This window comes from Pan troglodytes, chromosome 3 (genome assembly GCF_028858775.2).
Source record: "Pan troglodytes isolate AG18354 chromosome 3, NHGRI_mPanTro3-v2.0_pri, whole genome shotgun sequence".
Classification (NCBI taxonomy): domain Eukaryota; kingdom Metazoa; phylum Chordata; class Mammalia; order Primates; family Hominidae; genus Pan; species Pan troglodytes.
The window spans coordinates 190,270,410-190,291,647 of record NC_072401.2 but is presented as its reverse complement, the minus strand read 5'-3'; the positions used below and the strand labels follow the sequence as shown (position 1 = coordinate 190,291,647).

Sequence of the window (21,238 nt, the reverse complement as noted above, 5' to 3'; positions counted from 1 at the left end):
GGGATACAGATGCGTATATGCCCTTCTTTTTATGAGAGGGGAGACAGGAGGAACATGGAAATTTGAGGGCTAGTGATTTTCAGAGGAAAATCAATGGACTTGGAGAACATACAATGGCCCAGGGCACGGTCAGTTTGGCCTAGAAACCAGACAATGGTTTGTGACAAAAATCTGTCCAGCTGTGTTGACAGACTTCAGTCCTTTTTCCTGTGACATGGGAGTTAATGGACCTCAGGGGAGAAACCAGTGGTAACTGCTTTCTTCTTGGGTGGATCTAAGCCTTGGGCAAATGAGGAAACTTCAGAGAACACTCCATCCTCTGCTTTGGGAGAGACAGAGAATTGAGAGTTGGGAAGGTGGCAGGAATTCAGAGAGAACTGAGGCTTCTACTTCAGTTCAACATGTCAAAGCGCTACATTTTGGGGTATCAGTTTCTGACCTCCAACGTTTTACATGTACTGTATATTGATTTATGCTATTTAAACTATTCTGAACATCAGGTAAGTGTTGGCTGAACCATTAATTCCTATGCAAAACAAAACTATCACACCTAACTAGGTTTATCACAAATTTACAAAGAGGAATCAACATAGTCCATTAAATTTATCTAAAATCCAGGCAATTTACTAATTAATACTTTATCTTTCTAAATTTTATTAGCAACCTGATTCTTAAGACGTAGTAGACAATCGAAAACTATTTTATTACAAGACTATGAGAATTTGATAGAAAAGCTGTCTTCCAATTGAAATAACAAAGAAAACTTTCTTTTATTAGCAAGTTAATAAAATGTTCCCTTTTGAAAATATACTTTAGGCGGTGAGTGGCAGCAACTGTTGAAGAGTTCTCTTCTTAGCTATTCAAATGTAATCTACAAGTAGGGAACCCATTGCTGGGGGAGGGAGTTTTAACAGGACTCCCTCTTACAGCATGTGCAAAGTTGGTCCCTATGGAAAAAGAAGGGACATTTCTTTGGGGAAAAGGGCCCAAACTAAGAAAGGGATTATGACTGCAACTACTTTTCCTGTTGATATTCAATGGGCTTCTACTTGTAGTCATGCTTGGGGTTTTCCAAAGTCTGTGGCTCCACTTTCCATCATTATCCAGGCATCATCAGGGCAGAAAAAAATGTACAAAACTACACAGAACTGGTCTTCGTTAGTGACAACACACAGCTGTTTTAGAAACTTTGCCAATAGCAGACTGACAAGACACTAAAGTTTAGAGACAGTCAGTCCTGACTTCTTTTGGCTAAATAAACCCCGAAGATGTGGTAGCAGATTTTCAAGGAGGGGATACCAGGGTATATCTCTATCTCTGGGGTTCAGGACACACTACCCCAAAATATGGCACCTTGGCATTTGAGAAAACAGCAGAAGCAGGGAGATTACTCGGACCTTCTCCTGCCCTTCTCCAAAGCAGGTTGTATGACTTTCATTCAAAATGTGCCCTTCTATACCTGGAAGAAAAGAGCATCCTTATCTCTGAAGACACAAGGACACAGAGAAGCACATGAACAAATAGGCCTTGCTAAGTTCCCCAAACAGTTGTCCTCCAATCATATTTCTCTACAACTACTCACTCTTCTTCAAACCTAAGCATAACAATGTATAGATTTACCTGTATATTTCAATTTCCATTTATGAAAGCTCCGTGTCATATAAAACTTACATCAAATACATTTGTATGTGTTTCTCTTAGTAATCTGTCTTTTGCTACAGGGGTCTCAGCCATGAACCTAAGATGGGGGAAAAATATTTCTTTTCCTCTATAATCTCCACCTCTAGCTGTATCTATTTATATCTGAAATCTCTATGTAACATATTTCAAAAGAGGTACAATTGATTAATTAGAAAAATAACATTAAAATTTTACTGGATGATGAGATTACAAGTAATGTTTTCTACTGATTTCATTTTCCAAATTTTCTGCAGTAAAGGGATAAGGGTTTTCTTTTTAGTATTTCATTAAGCAAATGAGAGTGAGAGCAAGATAAAGAGAGAAAGTAAGGAGACAGTATGCAGAATACTAAACAACATAATTAGCTGATCAAGTGAACATGGCGCCTAATAGTTGCATAATATACATTCTTTTTAATAACTCATGAATCATTTAAGAAACTTGGCAAAAGGCATTTCATAAACAAAGTTTGCCAATTGTCAATTGATTTCTATCTCTAGACCAATGACATTGGGTTAAATTTTATAACAGAAAGATAACATACCTCTAAATAATTCACAAAACTTAAAAATTATAATGAAAATTAGAAAGTATTCGAGCTAAGTAATATGTACAATTGACTGTAATTCTAAATATGAAAACGTGATGTGGCTAAAACAATAGAGGAAAATTTATAGCATCAAATGTGTATTATAAAATGTATATTATAAAAGAAGAGATGGCAATAATTATGTATGCAATTTAAGAAATGTGAAAAAGAAACAAAAAGAGGAAAACGATATAACAGGAATCAATTGATCTAGGCATACGAACTGGCTCTGTGAAAAGACTAACAAATTAACAAATGTTTGCTGAAAGCACAAATAATACTAGAAAGTAAAAATAAATAATTATATATGAAGACATCATTGCAATCAACCAACATAATCAATTATAACTGATACATTTGAAATTTTGAGGAAATAGATAAAAGTGTGAAAGATTAGAAAGAAAACAAACTTTCTTTGAATATTATATAATTGTCTGTGTAGAAAATCCAAAGGAATCTATAGACAATTTTTAAAGTAATAATAAGGCTTAGAAAGGCTAGTGAAAATATGTCAATATAAAAAATGTATTCTATAAGTTAACAAATATATATATTTTAAGACTTCATTTTTAATAGAATTGAAAATATGGTTGTATTTAAAAACATGATATGTGATACCTATAAAAATGCTTAAGTTTTTAAAAGATAGTAGGAAGACCTATTTCTAATAAATGAGAAGATATATCTAGTTCACAGTTTGAAAGAGTTAATGAATAATATTTCAAACTTCTCTAACAGTATCTATAAATTTAATGCACTCAAAATCCAATACGCTTTCAGTGTAAATTTATAAGCTGAATCTGTAATGTATCTCAAAGTATAAACATTCATGAATTATCAAAATCCTCTTGAAGAATGCTAACAAGGTGAGAGGGGCTGCTTTACCAATTATTTGTTATCAATTTATTATAAATAATAAAATGTATAACAGTATGGTAATGAAACATTAACACTCAAATGATAAAAGAGAATAAAGAGCCAAGAAATTACCTCATATAGACAATTGAGGACTGCCATGGTTGTGCAGATCCATAGAAAAACAATGAGCCTTCCAATAAATCGTGATCATACAATTAGAGATATGACCCAAGAAGAAAAGAAAACGATGAGAGACAGAGGGATAAAGTGGAAGGACAGGAAGAAGGAGAATGTGGGAGAAAAAGGAGAGCAAAAGAGAATGGAGGAAAGGAAGGAAGAAAGAAAGGAAAGGAGGAAGGGACAGATGGAGAAAGGGCAAGAGGGAGGGAAAATTGAAGAGTAAACGAAAGAGCTTAGACTCCTGCCTAGTACTACTCACAAAACTCAATTTCAAGGAGACTAAAGACAAAAAAGCAAAAGTATCCTTTCGATCTTGAAGTAGGAAATTCTTTTAAGCATGATGTAAAAGAAAGAACATACTGTAAAGTTAATAAATGAAGTTGAGTATATCGAATTAAAAATTACTGTTTATTAAAGAATATCACAAAGAGAATAAAAGAACAAGATGAACTTGGAAATAATGTAATTGCTTTTGACATAATTTACAAAGGAGTGATTTCCAGAATATATAAAGAGATCCTCAAATCTATAAGGAAAAGACAGAAAATGTAATTTTAAAATGGGTAAAAGAACAAGAATATTACAACTGAGAGATGGAAATTATAAACAAGAGGATGATTTTTTAAAATGCCAACTCTTTAGTGAACTGGAAAGTGTAAAATAAAACTCCAATTACAATCAACTCTCACCAGATGCACTGTGATTAGTCTGACAGGATTAGTCTGGCCGTGTGTTTGAAGCACGGAGGAGAGATGTCCTCAAACACACTGCCAGTCTCCCCTCAACATGGCCGTCAGATTTTTAGCCACATGAGTAAAATCTCAAGAGCTAAATGAAAAATCCTCCAAAGACAATAATGAATATCCTTCCATCTTTGCTTGGTGGGGTGAGGAGATAGGGAATTGCCAGGCTCTCAATTAAAAAATTCTATGAAAGGCACATTCACAGACTAGAAGCAAACTAGAAATAGACTGAGTGGTGCTGAAATTGCCTCAGCACAGACCTGATTACATCATAGTGATCAGCTTGTCACCCTATCTTCCTCACACAGGAACGAGGAGAACTTCTAGGGAAAATTAAAATAATCTGCCATCTTTTATATATGTCGGAGGTATAAAATTAAAAATAACCAATTACCATACATATAAACAGGCAGAAAAATGTGACCAATAATTCAAAGAAAAAAAAAAGACAAAATCAGTAGGTCCATTGATGACAATAGCATTAGAATTACACCAAGAATTTTTAAATAACTAAAATAATTATTATAAATATGTTAAATAGAGGAGACAAAATAAATGAACAAGGAAGAATTGTGATGTATAAGTGGAATTGTAAGAAAAAAATAGATACACTAGAACCAAAAGATATAATAACTGATGTTCATTCAATGCATGAATTAATTGATATAAAGACCCATTGGATAGTTTAACAACAGAATGAACACAACAGAAGACAATATTAATAAACTCTACAGTAGGTCAGTGGAAAATACCAAAACTTAGTACAGAGAATAAAGAATGAAAAGAAGAAAACAATGCACAACAGACATATAAAATATGTGATCGGAATGTCTCATGTATGTGCACTGAAGTTCTAATGATGAAGGACCAAGAGAGTGAAGCAGTAGCAGTATTTGCAGAGATAAAGGCCTTAAAACTGATAAAATACATGTGTTTATGAAGCTCAGCAACTCCCAAGCAAGATAAATACAAATAAAACCACACATAGGCGTGTCGTAGTCAAACTGCTGTAATTCAAAAGTAAAGAGAAAAATTGTGAGGACATTCATAGGAAAGAGGCACATCATCTTTTAAGGAGTATTGTTGCCTTGAACAAATTAAATACACAGAAAAGAATGAAATGGTATCTGTAACGTTCAGGAGAAAAATATATTGTCAAACTGAAAGTCTAAATCCTGCTAAAATAACCACCAAAAATGAAGGTCAAATGACAACTTTTTTTAAGAAATTACAAATTGAGAAAATTTAAAGTTTACCAACAGATCTGAATTACCAAGAAATACTACAGGAAATATGCCACGCTGATGGAAAATGATTCAAGATGGAGGGGCAGAACCCTAGCAATGAAGGAAGGACAACTGTGTAGGTAACTTTAAAAGAATACTGACTGTAAGTGGAGTTAAAATGTTGTAGGCCACATACACTTTTTAACAATTGCTAAAACCATTATACTAATTTCGAGTACACTCTATCAAGTCGGAGGTGCATGCCGTAAAGAGCAACCACTAGAATTATAATGTAAACAACTAATAGAAGGGATAAAATGGAAGATTGAGAAGTGGATTAATTCAAAAGAAGGCAATAACAGTAGAATAAAGTAACAATTAGATAGTGCAAATAGATAATAAACTGAAACATTCTCTATATAAATCCCACTCTATCAGCAATGGCATAAAGTGTAAGGGTTGGGCTACTCTTGGCACACTGCCTATTGGGTATCCCTGCTCTGCAAGGAGCAGTATATATATAAAAGAAAATAAAAAAGTATAAGGGGTGAAAACATTCTACTTGAAGACAAAAGCTATGAGACAGGATACAATATAGGATCCAATTATGCACCATTTATAAGAAACATATTATAAATATATGGACACAGATGGATTGAAAGTAAATTATACAAAAAAAATTCTATCTAGACACTAACCAAAAGCATGCACATAACACTTTATTAGCATAAATGCTAGGTTATACCAGTGCATGGATGTATGCAAAAAGTTATTGTAAAGATTTGTAAATATGTTCACAAATTCCTTGACACCTTCTCCTTGAAGAGTTAGAGCCTAAGTCCCTTTCCCTTGAACATTGGTGGGACGTAGTGGCTTGATTCCAATGAATACGTGTAACGAACGGTGGGGTGACTACAGGGACTAAGCCATAAAAAGCTTCCCCTTCACTTGTCCTCTATTGAGAGTTTGCCCACTCTGGGGAAAGCCAGATGCCATTAGTGAGGACACTCAAATAACCTTGTGGAGAGGTTCACACAGCAAGGTAACAGCAACCAAGTGACTTCTTCATTTTATAGCCATGAGAGTTCCAGAAGGGGATGCTCCAGCCTCAGTGGAGCCTTGAGATGACTGTGGCCCATGACAGCATTCTACTTGCAGACACAAGAGACCCTGAGCTAGCACTAGTAATACCTGGCTGAGCGACTCAAACGCTGTCCCACAGAAACTGGGGGATAACAAGTGCACGTTGTTTTAAGCCATAAAGTTCTGCAGAAATGTTATACAGATATCAATATCTAAAATACGGGCATTGGGCTATGCATTCAATATCTGTGATACACACACACACACACACACACACACCCCTTAAATCTTACATTGCACCAAATAACTAAAATCAGCTCAAAACACAATCAGGAAACTGATAAAAGGGGCAACATTTTGGGAAGAAATAAAATTGTTAATATTGTGTTTTTAAAAGCCAGGTACCTAGGTAATGATGAATCATTGCTAATTCTATTATTCTTCATCATGGATAAATTTTAAATAATTCTTAACATTTCTCCAAGCTGCACAACCTAATGATGTTCACTAAATGTTGTTGATTGAGAGATCCAGATAGGGTATTAATTGCTTACTAATAGTTTCTTTTCTTTTCTTTTCTTTTTTTTTTTTTTTGAGACAGAGTCTTGCTCTGTTGCCCAGGCTGGAGTGCCATGGCGCAATCTCGGCTCACTGCAAGCTCCACCTCCCGGGTTCACGCCATTCTCCTGCCTCAGCCTCCCCGTAGCTGGGACTACAGGCACCTGCCACCACGCCCGGCTAATTTTTTGTATTTTTAGTAGAGACAGGGTTTCACTGTGTTAGCCAGGATGGTCTCGATCCCCTGACCTCATGATCTGCCTGCCTTGGCCTCCCAAGGTACTAGGATTACAGGTGTGAGCCACCGCACCCAGCCAATAGTTTCTTAATAATAGTGAATTATGGGAACATGCCTATTCTATCCAATTAGGGATTTTCTTAAGGGAGACTGCGCCAGAAATTTTTTGAGTACAAATTCATTTTTAGTTTTTAATATATTTGCATTAAAAAGAGACTAGAAATTTAACATATTTTTTGTCAAGTTGTCATGGCTTTTAGAATAAAAAATTATTCGTAATTTTTGGGAAAAAAATTACCATTTTTTGAAAATGCTATTGCCGATCACAAATCATAAAATTGTTTCTGGCAACAAATGTACAAGCAGAGGAAGTGGTTGAAGGGAATTATATACATAGTATGTCTTTTTTTTCCCTTTTTCCTGTGGTTTAGCAAGTTGTAACAAAACTGCATAAAATTGAATTTAGGAAAGTGTATCTCTATTAAATTGAAATTATATAGAATTATTTTCAGCTGGTCAGGCCATTTTTGGTACACAAAACAACATTTCTAACCGAAAAATAGCAGCAAATGAGCACCTTGCAAATGTTCATAAACACAATCAACAGTTCATTATGATATCAAGTATCACACAGTAAACAGGATCAAAACCAGACACAGTAGATAATTATAGCAGTGAGAATCAGCTTAAGTCCAACCTATCTTCCCTGATGACAACCTCCTTCCTGTTGCTTTTATCACGAGTAAGTAAAAGATGCCATTCTTTCCCTTTCTTCCTTTCCCTTCTAATTGTCACTAATTCTAATGTCACTGTTTTCTAATTCTAGTGAGTCACAGAATGCTGTCACCTAAAATAGAAAACGGTTATATTTAGGTTCATATTCTTTACATCCCTTCTTTCTCTTGATAAAGACCATGTGTGGGGTGGAAATAATCCTGATTCATTGTGTGAATATAATTCTGTATCGAAATTTACTCATTTTATAAAGTTAGCCTTTTCTGTATTAATTTTGAAGTGCTTGTGCCTACTTGGAGTTTCTCAATTGGTTTTGATGTTTTCTGTTTGCTTTTTGTAAGGGTTAGGGGGAAGAGAAATTTACATTTGTTTGGATATTTTAAAAGTCATTATTCTTGTGGTTTCTTCCTGGATTATCCATATTGAAAAAAATCCCCGTTCTTGTCTTAGCTTGGTCTATCTTTAATGTTATGCCAAAGTCTCTTATTGGTTGTCTTCTGACTTTTGCTAGGCTTAAAGCTCTCATTGCTGGTTTCTCTGAGATAAATAAGATAGCTGCAAGTATGTCTCTGCCTAGGCTGAAAATGAGAAACTTAGTAAGAAATTGTACCCATTTATTTATAAATTTGCAAAATTAAAAAAAATGGTGAAGAGTATTTTTTATTCTTTTTGCCACATGGGGTTTCATTCCCATAAAAGTAACCAAATAGGAAGAAAGAAAAGAGTAATGTGATTTCTTCAGAGATGACTGAGTGCAAGCATGGTTTTGTGTCCGTGCTTGGTTTTGATATATAGAGGCAACTGTCATTTATTCTTAATTGCACATCTTGTAAAATCTAATCCAACATTTGTTTGTCTGGGTTAAAAAGTGGAGAATTAACCTGAAAATTGTAAATATTTGGCCATATCAGTGCAAACAGAGTTATCTGACTTTTTAAAATCCTGCTACTTTGTAGGCAGTAAAGACATCAGTTTGTAGGAATTCTTGGAAAAATTAACAATAAAAAAAATTCCTCAGATTTGCCTTGCAGAAGAACAGAAAGGGCAGAGTGGTACATTTCAGGTAGATTATCCCCAAAGTCCTCATCATGTGACTATTGAAGCCCTGTTTATAAAATAGCAAGGACATGAAATAAAACTATGTTGAATGTTTTAAAATATATCAAGCTTCATAAAGGGTCTTTGGTTGTTCGTTGTAAAGAATACAGGGCCAGTGAGGTTTATATTATAATACTGAGTCTGCTCTCATTACAAAATGACCTGCTGAGGAACTCTATATGATAATGAGTAACTTTTAACTCTTTAATCTAAGTTTTCTGGGAACCAAAGACCATTCTCTGCTTATAATTTTAGAAGTTCTATATACTTAAGAAGAGCTGAGGCACCAGTTAAAAATAATTCATATGAGAAAAGAAAGAAGGAAAGGAAGGATGGAAGGAAAAAAGACACAAAAGTAAGAAGTGAAATAAAAATAAGATGTTATGAATCATAATTGAGAATTTAAAAAGACAATATTTCAAATACTTTTCAATTGTTATTTTAAAATAAAAATACAAAAATTTCTTCACCTTTGGAAATATAATTAAGTATAATCTCATAATTACATATGAAATATATCTTCACATACATCATAGGATAATAAACATAAAAAACTAGAGAAAAAGAAATTACACATTTCTCAGATAGCTGTTCTTAGAATATGTAACTCCATGTAAAATTTTATATGACAAGGTGCCAGTAGTACTGTTTTAAATGAAAGGTAAACTTCATATTCTTATAAAAGAAGAAATATCCCATTATCCTGGTTCTCATTTAAAAAATAAGTAAAAATAAATAAAATAAAGAAGAAATAAAAATAAGCATGTTTGGACCAAGATTTAATTAAGTTCACATAGGCGTGTTCTGAAAGATATCATATATCAGAATTACAAGTTAAATTATAGAAGTAGATTTTCCAGGTAGAACTAAAGAATAATTTTACCAATTGGCACTTCGGAATATAATGGTCCTAAAGGGACACTAGTGCCTCTGCTCATTTCTATACCACTTCTTTCTGTAAAGCATGATGTGTACTGTTTTCCAAAGTGGCCGAATGATTCTGATTCTCTTCACCAATGACTGAGAATGGTGGTTGTTTTACTTCCTCATCGGTATTTGGGGTTTGTCAACCTTAAAAGGTTTAAGCTTTCTACATGTGTGGTGGTGACTCCTGGTGGTTTTTATGTGCATTTCCCTAATGATTAATGATACCGTACATCTTTTCTTGTGTTTATTTGCCATTTATACATGTTTCTTAGTGAAGTGTCAAACATTTTCCCCATTTCCTCTTTTTTTTTTTTTTTTTTTTTTGAAACAGAGTCTTGCTCTGTCACCCAGGCTGGAGTGTGGTGGTGTGACCTGGGCTCACTGAAACCTCCCCCTCCTGGGTTCAAGCGATTTCCCTGCTCAGCCTCCTGAGTAGTTGGGACCACAGGCGTGTGCCACCATGCCCGGCTAATATTTTTTATTTTAGTAGACACAGGGTTTCACCATGTTGGCCAGGATGGTCTCTATCTCCTGACCTCGTGATCCGCCTGCCTTGGCCTCTCAAAGTGCTGGGATTACAGGCGTGAGCCACCGCACCTGACCCATTTTCCCTATTTCTTAATTGAGTTGATTACTTTCTTCTAATCAAGATATATTATGTTTCTGGATACAGACCTTCATCAGATACCTGCTGTGCAAGTTTCTTTGAACTAGGGGTGGCTTACCTTTCCTTTTCTTAAAAGTCATTTAAAATTTTTTCCCATTTTTACTAATTCAATTTATCAATTTTCTGTTATAATTTGTTCTTTTTGTGTCCTATCTAAGAAATGCTTACCAAATCAAGGTCATGTTTTCTTCTAGGAATTATTGAACTTTAGCTCATAAATTTAATAATCCATGTAAATTTAATTTTTTAAATGGTATAAAATAAGGGTTGAAATGAATTCTTTTTCATATAAATAACCCAATGTCCCTGCATCATTTTTTGAAAAGACTATTCTTTCCTGTTAATTACCTGGCAACATCTTGAAAAATAACTACGTATAAATCTGTTTCTGACATCTCCATTCTGTTCCTTTATTCTACATTTTATCTTTATAGAAATACCACACTGTTGTAAACGCAGAACTTTCTGGTGAGCCTTGAAGTGTTCTCAGCCCTGTGATTAGCTCTGTCTTTAGTGAGTCTATGCCTCTGGGAAGCCACAATGCTTCTCATCTTCTGCCCTCCTCTTCTTTTTTTTTTTTTTTTTTTTTCAAGTCAGAGTCTTGCTATGTCACTCAGGCTGGAGTGCAGTGGCACCATCTCAGCTCACTGCAAACTCCACCTCCCGGGTTCATGCCATTCTCCTGCCTCAGCCTCCTGAGTAGCTGGGATTACAGGTGCCCAGGACCACGCCGAGCTAATTTTTGTATTTTTAGTAGAGATGGAATGTCACCATGTTGGCTATGCTGATCTCGAACTCGTGACTTCGTGATCTGCCAGCCTCAGCCTCCCAAAGTGCTGGGATTACAGGAGTGAGCCACAGCGCCCGGCCACCCTCCCCTTCTTCTTAAGTGGAACAGAAAAGCTTGAGCAGCTGGGGTTGGGACTCTCCCCTTGCCCACCTCACTTAGGCTCTAAGAAAATCCCAGCAGGTTTGGCTCTGTTAGTTTCTCTTGAGGGGAAATCTTTTCCAAAACTGAATGTTCTGCCCTGTTTCCTATTTCAACCTGGTTCCTTTTCCCCACCCCCTGCTGGAAGTACAAGGGGATTTTTCCCTAATCTTCAATATCAGGTCCTGGTGAAACTCCTGGAGATACAAGATGTAAATGTACGGCTGCTTCTCTATGACTGGGTCCTCCTGCGGGTTCTAATTCTCACGCTTGTCCACGTCTACCTTACAGAAATTTGTCAATTCCAGTTCAGATTCCACCACTGATTCCCAAAGAGTTCTTGCTCTTGACTTTCTGCTCTGGCACACTGTGATTCCTGTATCGGCCTTTCTGTCTCTCCAATATGGGGGCAGTCCTTTTCCCCGTGGCTTCACTTCTCTAATGAATCTGAGAAAAGTTCATTTTTCAGTTTAGCTTTTTAGCAATTGTTAGGACAAAGTGTCCTCTTTTTTAGTGCTTAATACTCTGTTTCTAAACTTATAAAATAAAAATAGAACAGAATAATCTGTAGAGGCAAGAGATAGCAACAGTCGTTGGAAGTGGCCTCTCGGATCCCTACATTTGTCTCTGTGTATCCAAAGAGCTGCAGCGCTGGCATAAGTGGTGTTAACCTGAGCATCATTTAAATCTCTGGAACAGCAAAGGGGTACAGTGGAGATGACTTCGTGTAACTCAGGTTGAATAAAATATTCATCTTGGGATGAGCAAATTGGCACTTGGGTCCCTCAGGGCAGAAGCCACGAAATAGTCGAGACACATTATTCTGGGGACATGGCGATATTTACACGGAGACCAAACTTGGAGTAGAAGTAGCACTCGGGCATCGCGGTGAGGTCAACTGGTACAGGAACGTGGAGTACAGGTAGCATTCGGGCATTGCGGTGAGGTCAACCGGTGCAGGAATGTGGAGTAGAATTAGCACTCGGGCATCACGGTGAGGTCAACCGGTGTAGGAATGTGGAGTAGAGGCAACATTCGGGCATCGCGGTGAGGTCAACCGGTGCAGGAACGTGGAGTAGAGGCAGCATTCGGGCATCGCAGTGAGGTCAACCGGTGCAGGAATGTGGAGTACAGGTAGCATTCAGGCATCACGGTGAGGTCAACCGGTGTAGGAACGTGGAGTAGAGGTAGCATTTGGGCATCGCGGTGAGGTCAACCGGTGCAGGAATGTGGAGTAGAATTAGCACTCGGGCATCACGGTGGGGTCAACCGGTGTAGGAACGTGGAGTAGAGGTAGCATTCGGGCATCACGGTGAGGTCAACCGGTGCAGGAATGTGGAGTAGAATTAGCACTCGGGCATCACGGGGAGGTCAACTGGTGTAGGAACGTGGAGTAGAGGCAGCATTCGGGCATCGCAGTGAGGTCAACCGGTGCGGGAACGTGGAGTAGAAGTAGCATTCGGGCATCACGGTGAGGTCAACCGGTGTAGGAACGTGGAGTAGAGGCAGCATTCGGGCATCGCGGTGAGGTCAACCGGTGTAGGAACGTGGAGTAGAGGTAGCATTCGGGCATCGCGGTGAGGTCAACCGGTGCAGGAATGTGGAGTAGAATTAGCACTCGGGCATCACGGTGGGGTCAACCGGTGTAGGAACGTGGAGTAGAGGTAGCATTCGGGCATCGCGGTGAGGTCAACCGGTGCAGGAATGTGGAGTAGAATTAGCACTCGGGCATCACGGTGAGGTCAACTGGTGTAGGAACGTGGAGTAGAGGCAGCATTCGGGCATCGCAGTGAGGTCAACCGGTGTGGGAACGTGGAGTAGAAGTAGCATTCGGCCATCGCAGGAGGTCAACCGGTGCAGGAACTTGCAGTGGTCGCCCTTCTTGCACAGCCCCCAGAGCCGGTGCTTACACACCACCATCATCTTCCCTTGGTCATGCCAGAAGGGGCAGTTTCCGTTTCTCGTAGAGCCCTTTAGTGAAGAAGTTGCACACAGCTGAGCCCGACTTGTCCTTGCCCTGGAAAGACAGGAGCCCAGTGCCCTTCTGCATCTCATTGTGTGTTTCAAAAGGACACTTTGTCCTAACTTGTTGTCTAAGGTGTTATCTCAGCTCATTGTCTCATGACTGAGAAAATTAAGGAGCATGGGTGAAAATGAAAATGGTGAGGTTGGAGTGAAAGTGTAATGAACAAAAAATGAAAGCTCTCTGCAGGGGAGCGGGGAGCCAAGTGGTTTTCCGTTTTTACAGTTGAATCCCAAAAGTTTATATAAGAAACTCCTCTCAGTTCTGTAGCTGTTTGCATAACTTTTCTTCATCTGAAAAGCTGTCTGCTCCACTCCGCCTTGTCTGTGTAGTTGTGGGTATGACTCTAGGCAAGCACAATGCACTGCTTCTCTTGTTTGTAAAACTGCGGGTTTGTTTTAGGGAAGCCCCCTCCTCCCTGTGCAAGTTCTCACCGAGCCCACTGCATACATGTCTGAAAAGAAGGGGAAACTTTTCCTTGGGAGCTGGTTAATCACACGAAGAACAAAAGGCTTCTGTGCCGGACCTTGCGTGCTTGTCTGTGCCGGTGCATCCTGAGTTTTCCCCAGGCTGCTCTATTTTTGCCTGTAGCTGCAATTTTTCAGGCAGGCTGCTTCTCCGAGGACCAGCCTTAACTGTTTACCTAACTGATTTTTCCTTTTCTTCTCCCTCATTACTTTCAAACTTCTTGTACAGAACCAGAAGTCTCAATTTTCTTTTTAAAGAGGCTAAAAATTAAGAACAGGGTCTTTTATATTTACTCACACTTTTCCCATTTTGGTGCTCTTTATTCCTTTGCATAGGTAAAAATGTCAGGCTGGGCTTGGTGGCTCGCGTGTGTAATCCCAGCACTTTGGGAGGCCGAGGCGGGCTGATCACGAGGTCAGGATATCAAGACCATCCTGGCCAACATGGTGAAACGCTGTCTCTACTAAAAATACAAAAAATTAGCTGGGCGTGGTGGCCTGTAGTCCCAGCTACTCGGGTGGCTGAGGCAGGAGAATCGCTTGAACCTCAGAGGCAGAGGTTGCAGTGAGCTGAGACCCCGCCACTGCACTCCAGCCTGGGTGACAAAGAGAGACTTCGTCTCAAAAAAAAAAAAAAAAAAAAAGTCAACCTGTTATCATTCCTTTTGCAAGAGGAATCAATTCTGACATCATTTGTTGTGCCTATGTTTGATAAAACTCTTTTTGTTGACCAGGAAAAATCTTATTTCACCTTCATTTTTCAAAGATATTTTCACTGAGTATAGAATTCATAGCTAACATTTTTTAGCACATTAAAGAGGCCATGCAATTTACTTCTGGTTGATGTGATTTCTAGTAATAATTTTCCGCCACATTTATTTTTATTACTCTGTATATAATGTGGTTTTTTCCTGGTTTATTTTAAAATTATCTATATTATTGGTTTTCAGATATTTTGTGTTTATGTGCTCAATTAGTTTTTATTTAAACAAATAAATTTGCAAAATTGGGGTTATACATTTTTAAATATTTTTCTCCCTTGAAATTATCTATTAGAACTCCAATTGCAAATGTGTTAGACCACTAAATATTGTCTTAAAACTGAATGAAAGATTGTTCTTTTCTGTTCAACCTGGTTTTCTTTGCATTCTGTGCTTCATTTTGAATAATTTTGATTGGTAGGCTTTCAAGTTTGCTAATCTTTTAGATGCTTTTTCTATAATCGAATGTAATTGTCCTTTTTGACATGTTTTTTATTTCTCGAAGTTCCATTCCAGTCTTTTTATATCTTTTATTTTCTCCATATTATGTTTATCTTCATTTACTTCACTGAGCATAACCATAAGATTTATAATAATCTTTTGAAATCCTTTTTTACTAATTTGATCATCTTTGTTATTTCTGCATATGTTTCTGTGGGTTTATTTTTCTCCCGGTTATGAGCCAAATGTTGTTAGTTTGCATGCCTGGTAATTTTTTACTGGGTGGTAGACATTGTGAATTTTATGTTATTTGTGCTATTTTTTTTTTACATTTTTTAAAGAGTTTTGGATTTTGTTTAGTCACACAGGTAAGAACCTTATGGGTCAGTTTTATCCTACTTTATCCTATTGAGCTTTGTTAGGTTGGGTCTAGAACATCTGTATTCTTGTGCTAGTTTAGCACAATTAACTAATTTAACCCTTCTACTAAGGGATGTGTCTTTTCTGGATTCTACACTAACCCCATATATTATGAAGTCCCTACATTCTGGCAGATAGGACATGAAGTATTCCTAATGCAGTTGCCGTAGAATTATTTTGCCTACTGCTTTCTTTCCCCAGTCTCATGGAATTTCCTCTCATCTCTATTTTGCAACAAAACAAAACAAACAAGCAAAACTGGAAGAGTCTCTTCTGAAGATCTTGAAAGTTCTCCCGGTATGTATCTTATTCTACCAAAGTACTTTACCTTTCAACTTCTGGATACCTCAGCCTCCTGAAATCCTGAAGCTGTTCAATCCACTGCTCTGGATACCTCAGCCTCCTGAAATCCTGAAGCTGTTCAATCCACTGCTGGGCTTTAGTTCAGGTTCCCTTCACTTTGCTATAGAAAATTCCTCCAGACATAAATCTTATCTCATTTGTTTTCTTCCCCCATCAGGTGTTTTAGTCTTGTGCTGTTTGTCACCTAAAACTGTTGCTTCATATCTTTTTTTCCAGGTTTCTAGTCAATTACTCTCAGAAAGCAATTTCTGTAGCTGTTAATTCTTCATGGGCAGAAGTGGAAGTCTCCACAGTGTGTCCAACTTATTTCAGTATAATCTTATTTAATGCATTTGCTTTGATGTTTTCTGATGTGTTTGATTTGTTTTCCTCTAAATTCTGCTTAAAAGTCTTTTCAGGAGGTGGTAGTGTTGAGCCAAAAATGCAGAGCATACAACTGAGATTCAAAATAGTATTGGGAAACAGCTACCTATGGGTCCACTTCACTTACTTGACAAAATTGTCCTCATTTTTCTAATCTGCAGAATAAGGATATTCATATCCATCTTGTAGGTTTGCTATATGGAATATAAGACATATTTTTAAGTACCTAGGGAACAAATTTAATAAGCTTAATATAGAAAAAAGAGATATTGTGTATCAGAAGATCGTTAGATAAAGTATTATGGTAAGCCACTAATTATTTTCAATATATACTAACTTAAAAAACCTACTTTATATATAAACACAAATTCCAAGAAGCAAAACCCTTATACTCTAGATTAGGCCAATGCAATTGACTGGACATTATAATCTTTTTGCAATTGTATCAGCGAAGAAAGCTGTTTGAACAATCATCATGATGTAACAGCTGATTTTGCTTATAAAACACATTTAGTGTTTCTTTCTCTCTCCCTCTCTCTCCTCTTTACCTATTGAGGGTGAAATGACAAAATTATTGAACGTGCATCAGGGCATTGTTAATATAAGTGGATGTGTTACCAAACCTGATTTGCAGTGTATTTATTATTGTAATGTTATAACTAAGTACTTATATAAATTGATGCGAAATGCATGTGAACAGTTGTATTTAAGACTAGATTAAGTGCTTTGTAAAGACTTTAAAGGTGAAACAAACATATCTGTGATCAAATTTTTGTTGGCCAGATTGAAGAATTAGTGGGTAGGAGGTGTCAATAAGGAATCTTAAAAAGTGTGAAGAAATTTGTTCTTCACCCAAATTCCTATGTTTTTAGTTCTCATTAAACAATATTTTGGATAATACATTAGCTATGATTTGTGCCATAAAATAACACAGAACTCTTCTCAGCAGGTCCAGAGTCAGAAGAAAATCCATGACCTTAAAGTAAAAACTAAAAAAAAAAAAATTTCAATCATGTTAAAATTTTCATGTTAGTCGTCTTTTTTTTTTTTTTTTTTTTTTTTGAGACGGAGTCTCGCTCTGTTGCCCAGGCTGGAGTGCAGTGGCGCGATCTCGGCTCACTGCAAGCTCCACCTCCCGGGTTCCTGCCATTCTCCTCCCTCAGCCTCCCGAGTAGCTGGGACTACAGGCGCCTGCCACCACGCCCGGCTAATTTTTTGTATTTTTAGTAGAGATGGGGTTTCACCGTGTTAGCCAGGATGGTCTCGATCTCCTGACCTCGTGATCCACCTGCCTCGGCCTCCCAAAGTGCTGGGATTACAGACGTGAGCCACCATGCCTGGCCAGTTGTCTTTTTTTAACAGAATTTACAGCTTATTCTAATGACATCATACAGATGTTTTATATTATTATATAAATGAAACTTTCAACACATTTCTCTACCCTTACTCTACTTCTCACCCACTTCCTTGTCTTTTTTTCTTGTACAGGTCTACCTCCCTAATCTTCAGTCCCGTTTGAGGGGAACAACTCTTTTACTCAGTTTTCAGCTTTCATGGAATTTTACACTTAAAATTATTCCAATAGTGGTAAGTAAATGGTAGCTGCTTTTAAAGCATCAGACTCTTATGGAAAAAAAAATTATGAACTCCCAATGGCCAATCCAAGTACAAGTTCTTGGAGTGAGAGGCGTCACAATGAATAAGCACACAGGGGCTCTCAAATGTTAACGCATATTGCTGCTATTACCAAGCACTCAGGAGGTTATTTACTTCTTCCATATTGACCATTTCTGATGCTCTAAGCGTTGAAATAAATGCTAAAGATACCAAGTGATACATACTCCAGAAAGGATTTAAACAAACATATCAATAATTTTGGTAGTATGAGTTCTGTGATTACCAATTATATAGATTGGTAGGTGAGCTCACTGTAAGGACCCTTGACTCATTTTGATGGGTATTCAAGGAAGATTTCCTAGAAGAATTAACATGTAATATTTTTTTGAGGAACAAATTACATAAAGATATGAACCCTTAGGTGCAGAGGTTTGGAAACTGATCCAAGACAAGACAGAGAGGGGACGGGGAGAACACGTGTAACACTCAAGGAGTGAAAAGTAGTTGAGTGAAATTGTGTCATAGACTACCAAACTGGCATGGGAGGTTAGACCATGAATCACATGACCTGGTGTTTTAAAATTACCCTAAAACTAAAAATCTAAAACTTCTGGTAAGAAAATGAGAACATACATTTTTTTGTGTCTGACAAAGATCATTTTATTCATTAATTACTGTCTACGAGATTAAGGTGTGTGAATCCTGAATATCTGAGGCAGGTCTCAGTGAATTTAGAAAGTTTATTTTGCCAATGTTCAGGACAAGCCCATTAACAGAGAGAAAGGCCCAAGGGGGTCAGAGCACATTTTGTTTATACATTTTAGGGAGATCTGAGACATCAGTTAACATGTATAAGATGAGCACTGGTTTGGTCTGGAAGGGCAGGACAACTAGAAGCAAAGGTGGGAGGACTCCAAGTGGGGAGGAGGCTTCTGGGTCATAGGTAGATAAGAGACAAATGGCTGCGTTCTTCTGAGTTTCTGATGCGCCTCCCCAAAGAGGGCAGTCAAGTATGCATTGATCTAGTGAGCAGGGGGGCTGACTTTGAACAGAATGGGAGGCAGGTTGGCCCAGCTTGACTTTGCCTTTAGCTTAGTGGTTCAGGGGCCCTAAGATTTACTTTCCTTCCACAGGTGTTACAATGATGTTATAATACCTCATGCCAGTTTTGATTGTCCTGATTATACTTTTTAAATATTTGTATGTGTATGTGTTTATAAGGAAGGCATGAAAGATACCTCGCACTGTGGCCCTCCTGAAAAGCACCTCCCCTCCACCCAATTTATAGATAATTCAAAGGAAATTCTTTTTTACCATATATATATATGCACATATATATACCATATATATATATTTCACATATATATACCATATATATATTTCACATATATATACCACATATATATTTCACATATATATACCGTATATATATATATTTTACATATATATACGGTATATATATTTTAGATATATATATATGGTATACATATATATTTTACATATATATGGGAAAAAAGTAGGAACCAAGAAAAAAACATGAATTACTTGTTTAGTTCATGTATTTATCCAACAAATATTATTTATTATTTGAGTGTCTACTATGTGTAGACACTACAACAGGTACTAGGTATTTAGCAATGACCAAAACCAAAAATTCACTTTTACATAGAAAACAATCTATTTATACACAGGAAAAAGATTCAATAGACTTTTCACACATGAAAAATGCAAACTAAAAGTTTTAGTATATCATAGCTTAATATATCACAGAACTTTTACTTCAATTCACATTTCTTAACATCTTGTGAGACCATAACTGCACTTTATTCTGAAAAACCTCTTCCAGGACGTTCATATACCACAGAGCCTTGGAAGATACAGGTCCCATTACCTTACAGAGAGAAGAGCAGGTTTGTTTACAGTCTTGAAAAATAGAGCTCCTCCTTCTGAAGCAGAGCAGGAATGCTGAATGCCCACGATGAGAAGAGGAGATTCCCACAGCTTCATTTGTGCTGTACCACAGTCTGCTTGGCAGGCAAGTGTCACCTGGCTCTCTTCACAATGCCCTGTGTTTAGGCTTCTGGGACCCAGAGTCAAGTGACTGGCTATTGCTTCCAGTAATAAACTGTTCTTTGCCTCTGACCCAAAACCTCCTGCTGTCTTGAAACAGTCATGAAAATGGAACAGGCTAAACTGTTAGCTTGTAAACAGGGTGAACTCTCAGACAGTCACAATTATTGATAACAAGTATCTCTTTATCTGTAGTTCAAAATGAATTTCACCTGGGTGACAAGTCCAAAAGCATCAAAAGGTGATAAAGCAATGATTTTAGGTTCTTGAAATTTATATCAAGAAAATTATAAAACCACATTGAGAGACAGAAATAATATCTGAATAAATGAAAAAACATACTAATAAATAATAATAAAACTATGTTAAAACTATAGTAATAGAGGAAGGTTCAAGATTATAAAAATGTGTTGTGCTCAAATTAACATTTTACCTAATTGCATATCAACTACAATTCTAATAAGCTATTCTATTTTATGGAATTCCTACTGGGAAATCAGAACTTGAGGGAGCAAGGGCGGAATAAGGGTGAACAGTGACACACCAATTTTTACACTTTCTAAATTTAATTTTACATGGAAAATGTTTTTACATATTACATATATTGCTTTATTAATTTTAAAAATAAGTAAAATGATTAGGAGTTGTTTAACACTCTTACAAATAATGAAAATGACTAAGAAACTATAATGTATTATTCTTGGCAATGAAGTTAGAATCCACTATAAATTATACAATAAGGCTTTCTTCTTCACTTTAAAAATGTTAGTAAAAATAGTCTACTTTTTTTCATGACCATGAACTTTGATAGACAGAAAACACATATAAAGTTCATGTCAATGGTTATGATAACATAAGACATCAAAATGTTAAACTCAGTGACTAGGTTATTTCTTTTGCGATGTCATCAGATAAATTTAGTACATGAGATGGCACATTTTCTGTTTTCTATTTTATGACACATTTTCTACGTTTCTGTATTTTTTGTTTCCTATTTTATGTCATGCATTTTCTATTCATAAGAGAAAAGATGACAGTTTATTCTGCGTCTTACAAAAGAAGAGCAAAATGTTTCTTGTCATCTTTATTCATTTTTTAAAGAAGAGACAGCATGTGCATTAGGCTTGTCAATGAGCTTTTTGATGCTCTGTTCTCTATTTATGAGTCTCTGACCTTCTGACAACTTTGATTACCATAAAATAA

General features: G+C 36.9%; 1 long non-coding RNA gene across 4 annotated transcripts in view; it reads right to left on the bottom strand.

Annotated features, from left to right (window-relative positions):
• The window catches only part of LOC100608367 (uncharacterized), a 230,563-nt gene that overhangs the window by 6,191 nt on the left and 203,134 nt on the right, over positions 1 to 21,238 (bottom strand). For 2 of the 4 annotated variants that reach the window (XR_008547720.2, XR_008547718.2), the window contains exon 7: positions 19,522 to 20,247. The exons of 1 other annotated variant lie outside the window; for it this stretch is intronic. This is a non-coding gene — a long non-coding RNA (uncharacterized LOC100608367). Of the gene's footprint in view, positions 1 to 19,521; positions 20,248 to 21,238 lie in introns of those variants that run through there. One more of the 4 variants, XR_008547716.2, reaches the window with a different exon arrangement.